Raw genomic sequence first — 9136 nt, 5'->3', positions numbered from 1 at the left:
TTCCTTCCTTCCTTCCTTCCTTCCTTCCTTCCTTCCTTCCTTCCTTCCTTCTCTCTAGTTCTAAATATGAATTCTTAGATTCCTCTCTGCCCCTTTGGGACCCTCTTTCCCTCCGAAGCCCCTGCTTTTTCTTGCCTTCTCCTCTCTTTCTCTCCTTCTCCTCCCGAGATCAATAGCTTGCCTTCCTCTCTTGGCGGGGCTCCGTTCCTTTCCCGTTCCTTTCCCGTTCCTTCTGCAGCCACCAGCGTTCCTCGTCCTCCTGCTTGCAGCCCTGCCAAAGGTCTTCTGCTGCCTTCCTCCTGGGAGGGCCCTTTTTTATACCTGGGCCCAGCCTTTGATGTCAAGAAGCTGTCAAAGGGTCGAGCCTGGTCCCTATTCCCATGCCCCCCCCCCCAGGCAAAGGGGCCAAAGGGATGAAAGCAGCCCCCTTCCCCTTTTGCAGGCCTTTAATGATCCATCTCCCCTTAGAGAGCAGCCCAAAGTGGAAGGGGACCAAAGGGACCCTTTGACACATGCTTCGAGATGCTCAAAGCCTCCAGAGATGTCTTCTCCTCTGCTCTTTCAATGGAAGGAGGGGAAGGGAGGAGGAAGAGGAGGAGGAGGAGGAATAAAATACTCTGGTGATCCGATTCCTTCATTTTGGACCTTAGGTTGGGAAAATAGGAACACACAGATTTGGCTAGTAATGGGACAGCTGGGTTTGTTGGGACCCTTTCCATTTGGGGACCTGGTGCCTTGTGACATTTTGGGACTTATGCAAGTCATAATGCGTTATTAAAGCACAAGTGTGTGGCTGCTTCTTCCTCTCTCTCTCTTTCAATGGAAAGGAGGGAGGAATAAAATACTCTGGTGATCTGATTCCTTAATTTTGGACACTTTAAGTTGGGAAAGTAGGAGCTCCCAGAGTTGGACAGTAATGGGACAGCTGGGTTTGTTGGGATGCTTTCCATCTGGAGACATGGTGGCTTGTGACATTGTATTAAATTCAAGGGATTTGGGAGTCTCACCTGTCAGAATTATAGTGCTGTAGAGAGACACTCCATGACTGAGGCCTGGCTTGCATTCTGGGAAGCTGATCTGTACTCAATGCTGAGTAGATTGCTTTTTAGTCTCCTCATCTTGCCTATCTTCCTTCAGTCTAGTTTCAAGGCTCTATCTACTTGTTGTTTCCAACTTGGGCACTCCCTTGCAATACCTAAAGCTGTCCTTATGACCCAGGAATAGGGTTCTGTGGCTCTTTCTTGCCTCCCTATTCCTTTTGTCCTTTGGAACATGGCAAGAAAAGTAGGTTCACCTTAAGGCTCTCCCTAAGCCAGAAAAAGACTTGAACAACTACTGCTACTACTATTTGTGTATTATATCTTTTCCTTTCCTCTAAGGAAGCTGAAAGGGGAAGATATAACATACAAATAGGTAAACTAATTCGTTCCCAATTTTGTGGGAAGGGTGGGATATAGATGACAACAACAGCAGCAGCAGCAATTTGAAGCCTCCAATTAAATAAATCATGGGGATTTTTGGGGGTATGTTTTTAAACTTAATTTTATACTGTTTCAACTAGGTTTTTAAAAAAATTGTGCTGGCCTAATGGCCGTAATAAAGTTATTATTATTATTATTATTATTATTATTATTATTTTAAAATTAAAAAACGGTGTTTGAAAATGTTTTTATCTTGCCAGCTGACTTGGATCCCTTTCTGGGAGGAAGGAGGCACCAAAACGAAATAACATAAATAAATAAATAAATAAATAAATAAATGTTTTTAAAACTACAAATCTGGGACAATGCTAGTTTGTTTTAATAGGATGTATCCCAAGCATATTCCAAGGCAAAAAAGATTATAAGGCCAATCCATAGGGATAACTCCTGTTTATTTTTCTTCCATGGAGCCAGTGTCTTTGGTGGGCATCCTTCTTGCAGACATGGGACAGATGCTGAACATGCTACAGTTTCATTTCCAGTTCAAAGCTTTTGCCCAGAGGTTTCAAGTTCCTCATTTTCTCCTATTGTTCTTTTGCCTCCATTTAGGATTATATGATTTGCTTTGCGGTCTACTATCCTTTTGTTCTCTTCCTAGACCTAAAACCTTTTGATGAAAGGTCTCTCTCTTCTACCTTCTCTCTTTCTCTCCAGCTCCCTTTTCATTTATTTGTAAGTTGCTTGTTGTTGCTGCTGATGTTGTTGTGTGCTTTTGAGCCATTTCCAACTTATGGTGACCATAAGGTGAATTTATCATGAAGTTTTCTTGGCAAGTTTCTTCAAATGCCATTGCCATCCTTTGAGGTTGAGAGAGTGTGGGTTGCTCAAGGTCGCCCAGGGGGTTTCCATGAGCCAGGATTCGGAGCCCTGGCTAAGCTATTTCTCTTCTAAGGTCTTTGAAGCCATTGTCACACTAATTGGTTGTGAGTTAATGCAACAATAACCTCAAAGACCACAGAAGACACTCACCTCCAGGGAGGTAGATGGGATAATCTGTGGCACTAAAAATAACCCACAGCACCTAAAGCAATGATGAATCCTTGCCTGGACATTCATGCATAAAGTTGTCCAGAATTTCATGCACACTCTGGATGCATTTCATGCAGTCTTGTAGCCTATAATGCGCATGTGTGTGTGTATAATATATACAGTATATGTGGGTGGATATGTGTGTGTGTATTATAGATAACATTTCATGCAGTTTAGGAAAATAATGAAAATGCAGGCTAGAGTAAAACTGTTATTTTTTCAAGTGCCACAAGACTTTCTTTCTTTCTTTCTTTCTTGAACAACTTTTCTGGTGCATAGCCCACTTCATCCATCGCATGGAACAGTTATACAGATTTTTAGGCATACTGTATCTACAGTGCATATGGTTAACGAAAGGGGAATTGTGGACAGTGACTCAGATTGAAGTACAGACTGAGGGCCCAAACACACTGCGGGAATAATCCAGTTTGAGACCGCTTTAACGGCCCTGGCTCAATGCTAGGGAATTTTGGGAACTGCAGATCTGTGAGACATTTAGCCTTCTCTGTAAGAAAGAGCTCTGGTGCCACAATAAACTACAATTTCCAGGATTCCCAAGAGCAGTTAAAACAGTCTCAAACTGGATTATTTCTGCAGTGTGTTTCGGACCAGAGGCAGTTATATTTTGTTTTTATTTCTTCGCTGATCTCAGTGGCTTCAATCCAAGTTTAACCACGTTTATTGCAGAATCATAGAACTGTAGATGATCCAGTTTGGCACCACTTTAATTGCCATGGCTCATTGCTATGGGATTCTGGGAACTGTAGTTTGTTGTGGCACTAGAGCTCTCTGACAGACTAGGGAGGATATCTCACCAAATTACAAATCCCAAGATTCCCCTGGATGGAACCGCAACAGTTAAAGTGGTGTCAAACTGTTTTATTTCTGCCGTGTGGATACACCCTGAGATAGTTGAATCTTCCTTCAACAATGATGTTGGAAAGACTTTCGTACCATACAGTACCTGAGAGCAACAACTGGCTATATGTGTGGATGTGAAGACCAAGTTGCATTGGCAGCATTGGCAAATAGTGAATATTTTCAAACCATAAATAATAATAATAATAATAATAATAATAATAATAAAAGTTTTATTTTTATACCACCCTTCTTGTAATCAGGATGGTGTACAGCATAATAAACAGATACACAATACAATACAATATGCAATAAGAAAAAATACATTAAAATTTACATGGATGGAGAAACCATGAATGCAGAATCCATGAATACAGAGGACCAACTGTATCAGGTTAGATGGACATGAAATAGTCCAGCTTGACTAGAAAGGTGGCATTTGAATAGTTTAATTTAAGGAAATTTGCAACAAACAGGAATGCGTATTTTTTTTTCTTTTCTAGCATCCTGTAGATGTGTTGGACTACAGCTCCCATCATCCTTACCAGTACACCAGTATGGTTGAAGATGGTAGAAATGGTAACCCAAACACATAGAGAGACCACAAGGCTTAGTGGAAGGGTGCCTTTCCTAAAAGATGCTTTTAGGAAATGTATAGCCCACTTTTATTAATTTATACACCTAGCCCACAGTCATAGCCTAGACACTTTTAATTTTCCCTAAGCAACCCATTTATATCATTAAAATATAATCATAACCATGGTGTGCTCTAGTCACCATTGGATGGTTTCCCTGGACATATCATTTGCCTCATAATGGATGCAATAGAGGCTTTTAGAATGCAGATTGAGAAATTAAGTACAAAGAGAACAGTGCTGCAAAGACATCCCTGGATGAAAAGCTGGCATCATGTTAAAACAAGTGAAGTTGTGGATTCTAAGCCCTTGATGCTGTGGCACTTGGAGGTCCCTTTCTCAGTGGAAAGACTTAAGATAGAATGGGGGCATAGACTACTAGAGTGTGTTGTGGCACTCAAGCTCTCTGACAGAGAAGGCTATGCCTCTCTCAGAATTACAATGCCGAATTCCATAGCTTTGAACCAGGGTGGTTAAAGTGGTGTCAAAATGGATTGTTTCTGCAGTCCAGATGCAGCCTCGGTTTCTTTCTTCAAAGGTCGCTTGCAGGGGCAGCAAGCACTATAGAACAACTACCTAGGCCTCAGTGTCCCATTTGTACAGGTATCTACCCTGGTCCCAGATCCATCCAAATAGGAGGAGACATTTTGGATTTTGCCACAATGCTCCAAACACCACTATATACAGGGCACTGGGAGAAATACATGCAGCTGCACCCATGTGGTACTACTGTCACCAGTGCCCACCGCCATCACCACCAAATAGTCATGATAAGGCTTCTTCCACACACATATCCTAACTTAAATGGGACCATAAACCAGCAATGTTCTCTGTTCTGTGATGCATTCACCAGAAGAGCCTGGAAATTTTGCTTTTTTGATCTTTCACTCCCAGAATCCATCAGCCTTAGTGCAAAATTTTGGGAGTTACAGCCCAGTCTCTTTACAAATCGCACAGAGCACCTTTGAGGGTTTTTCGAGTTAGCCAGCATACTGTGTAAGTGGGTAAGCAAACTAGAAACATCCCCCCAAATCCTTTGCTTTGTCCCTGTTCCTTTTTTTAATTTGGGACGGAGCAGGGCTGTTGGTATTTATGGACACTTTTTACTAGAGGAAGGTAAAACTGGAAACAGCTATACCTATCTGCTTGTACTTTTATCACCTGTTGTTGGTGTGAGCATTCAAATAGATTCTGACTTATGGTGACCCAAAGGTGACTCTATCATGGGGTTTCCTAGGCAGAATTGGTTCAGAATTTGCCCTTGCCTTCCTCTGACTTGCCCAGGTTCATCCAGTAGACTTCCATAGCCAAGTGAGGATTCAAACCATGGCCTCCCAGTATCCCAGTCAAACACTCAGACCACTATAACATGCTGTCTCTTTTTTATCATTTACTGGTCCCTTATTCCCACTAGCTCTAAGCTTTTCATATTAGATTTTTGCTGCCACCAAGCGGTTTCGACTTTTTCCTTCCCTTTCCTAGCAAAAGAGCCTTCAGGAGTACTATATACTACTATATATTTCTAGAACAGTGTGGGTTCTGCCTAGATTTACAGCCTCCAGAGCCGCGGCGACGGATGGGGATGGCATCCGCAGGCAGGCAGCGGCGGGCAGAATGGAGGCGAAGTTCCCCTCCCGCAGACGCGTCCTCAGGGAGGCCACCCTCCGCACAGGAAGAAAGAAAGATAAGAAAGAAAGAAGGTCTATAGATACTAGATAGATAGATAGATTATATAAACTGATTATATCGATAGATAGATCGATAGATAGATAGATAGATAGATAGATAGATAGATAGAGATAGACAGATGATCAATATTCGATCATGATAAAAGATTCGATAGCTAGATAGATCGATAGATAGTAGATGATAGTAGCTACACATAGATAGAGATAGATAGATAGATAGATGATAGCTAGATGATAACTATACCTTAGATACCCTTAGATAGATAGTAGTAGATGATAATAGATAAAACCATCGATAGCTAGATAGATAGATAGACCATATGATAATAGATACCATTAGATAGATAGATAGATAGATAGATAGACGATAATAGATACAAGATAGATAGATAGATAGATAGATAGATGCCTTACGAACCCCAGCGGGAGCTCGAACCTTGGTCTCCAGATTCCAGTCCAACCACTCAAACCAGTACAATTCCGGAGACCAGGGTTCGATTCCCGTTCGGCCATGAGGCTCACTGGGGTAGGCAAGTCACACTCTCTCAGCTCAAGGAAAAGGCCACACCTCCCCCAAGAAATTTGCCAAGGAACCCTCTGCTGCTCGGGTTGGCCCTGAGTCGGAACACAGCCGCGGATCGAGGCAGGGAGCAGCAGCCACAATTCACAGACCCCCGAAACCTCATAATCCGTATTTCGAGAAGAGAAAGAGAGGGAAAGGGAGGAAGGAAATGGGTTTTTAAAAGAGGGCGTGAACAGAGGCTCGGAGCCTAAAGGCCCAGAGAAGCTAATAACTGGTCCTTAGCCAAGCAGTAGCCGAGGGGCAGGGACAGAAAAGAGAGGGAATGGATGCGATTCTGCATCCATTAAAAGACACTTTAACTTCAAAGGACAAGACAAACACCCATCGAAAGCACCGTCATCCTGGTTGACACTCCTCTTGGAAAAGTCCTCTGGTTTAAAATCTGCCAGATGAAGCGCCGTCCTTCCTGCTCTTTTGCACAACCCTGGGACCTGGGTCTGGGTGTATTACCTTTGGCTGCCAGGCTGGGATGGCCTCGGACTCTGCATAGCGGAGGCTTCGGCGGGTGGGCAGCAGGGTTCCGTGGGTCTGACCCCACTGCCCATAGAGCGGTTGTAGAGGTGCCATCATGTACCCGGGGAAGCGGGTCGGGACGGGAGCGGAGGGCGGCCGGGGAGGACGAGGAGGGCGAGGGCCTGGCACTGGGCCTCCGAGAGGGCAAAAGCCAGGGGGGAGCAGCAGCAGACCAGGGGCCCAGCCGGCCCTGGCAGGCCATCCCTGCAAGAGAGGCAAGGGATTGCCTCTCCCTTCCTGGAAGGATGGCGGTCTTCTGTGCTCTCTGGTTTCCTCTCTCTTCTGATCTTCTCTACCTGGTCTGTCTGTCTCATCTGTCTACTTATCTATCCTTCCTTCCTTCCCTCTCTCCTTCTGAATGAGCAAAAATAGATTCTTCTTGCCGCATTTAGGTATCTGCTTCTGTCTCTTCCTTTTTCTAAAGCGGTTTCCTTTCTTTCTCTACCTTCTTTCTCTTCTCTCCTTCTTCTAAATATGAATTATTTAATCTCTGCGCTTTAGACTTTTCTGCCTCTGGTTTCTCCCTTTAATCTCCTAAATTAATTCCCTTCCCATCTTTTCTTCTAGTACAATTATTAGGATCACGGAGGGGCGCATTTAGGCTCGGTTTTTCCTCCTTTTATAAACTGATTTTCTTTCCCTTTTCTTTCCTTCCTTCCTTCACTTCCTTTCCTTCCTTCCTTCCTTCTCTCTAGTTCTAAATATGAATTCTTAGATTCCTCTCTGCCCACTTTGGGCCCATCTTTCCCTCGAAGCGCCCTGCTTTTTCTTGCCTTATCTCTCTATTTCTCTCTCTCTCCTCCCGAGATCAATAGCTTGCCTTCCTCTCTTGGCGGGGGCTCCGTTCCTTTCCGTTCCTTTCCCGTTCCTTCTCTCAGCACACCAGCGTTCTCGTCCTCCTGTTTCAGCCCATGCCAAACGGTCTTCTGCTTGCCTTCCTCCTGGGAGGGCCCTTTTTTTTATACCTGGGCCCAGCCTTTGATGTCAAGAAGCTGTCAAAGGGTCGAGGCCCTCGGCTCCCTATTCCCATTGCCCCCCCCCCCCGGCAAAGGGGCCCAAAGGGATGAAAGCAGTTCCCCCTTCCCCTTTTGCAGGCCTTTAATGATTCCATTCTCCCACTAGAGAGCAGCCCCAAAGTGGAAGGGGACCAAGGGACCCTTGTGACACCTGCTTCGAGCTGCTCAAAGCCTCCATGAGATTCTTCTCCTCTGCTCTTTCATGAAGGAGGGGAAGGGGGGGACAGGGAGGCGGAGGAGGAGGAGGAGGATATAAATACTCTGGTGATCCGATTCCTTCTTTTGGACCTTAGGTTGGGAAAATAGGAACACACAGATTTGGCTCGTAATGGGACAGCTGGGTTTGTTGGGACCCTTTCCATTTGGAACCTGGTGCCTTGTGAAATTTGGGACTTATGCAAGTCATAATGCGTTATTAAAGCATACGTGTGTGGCTGCTTCTTCCTCTCTCTGTCTTTCAATGGAGGAAGGCGGGAGGAGGAATAAAAATACTCTGGTGATCTGATTCCTTCTTTTGGACACTTTAAGTTGGGAAAGTAGGGCTCCCAGAGTTGGACAGTAATGGGACAGTGTGGTTTGTTGGGATGCTTTCCATCTGGAGACATGGTGGCTTGTGACAATGTATTTTAAATTCAAGGGATTTGGGAGTCTCACCTGTCAGAATTATAGTGCTGTGGAGAGACACTCCATGACTGAGGCTGGCTTGCATTCTGGGAAGCTGATCTGTATCTCAATGCTGAGTAGATTGCTTTTTGTCTCCTCATCTTGCCTATCTTCCTTCAGTTAGTTCAAGGCTCTATCTACTTGTTGTTTCCAACCTGGCGCACTCCCTTGCAAAACCTAAGCTGTCCTTATGACCCAGGAATAGGGTTCTGTGGCTTTTTCTTGCCTCCCTATTCCTTTTGTCCTTGGAAAATGGCAAAGAAAGTAGGTTCACCTTAAGGCTCTCCCTAAGCCAGAAAAGACTTGAACAACTACTGCTACTACTTTGTGTATTATATCTTTTCCTTTCCTCTAAGGAAGCTGAAAGGGGAGATATAACATACAAATGGTAAACTATTCGTTCCCAATTTTGTGGGAAGGGTGGGATATAGATGACAACAACAGCAGCAGCAGCAATTTTGAAGCCTCCAATTAAATAAATCATGGGGATTTTTTGGGGTATGTTTTTAAAACTTAATTTTATACTGTTTCAACTAGTTTTAAAAAATTGTTCTGGCCAAATGGCCGTAATAAAGTTATTATTTTATTTATTATTATTATATTATTATTATTATTATTATTATTTTTTTTAAAATTAAAAAACGGTGTTTGTTGAAAATGTTTTATCTTG

Source organism: Sceloporus undulatus, chromosome 6 (assembly GCF_019175285.1).
Source record: "Sceloporus undulatus isolate JIND9_A2432 ecotype Alabama chromosome 6, SceUnd_v1.1, whole genome shotgun sequence".
Classification (NCBI taxonomy): Eukaryota; Metazoa; Chordata; class Lepidosauria; order Squamata; family Phrynosomatidae; genus Sceloporus; species Sceloporus undulatus.
This window is presented reverse-complemented; position numbering follows the sequence as displayed.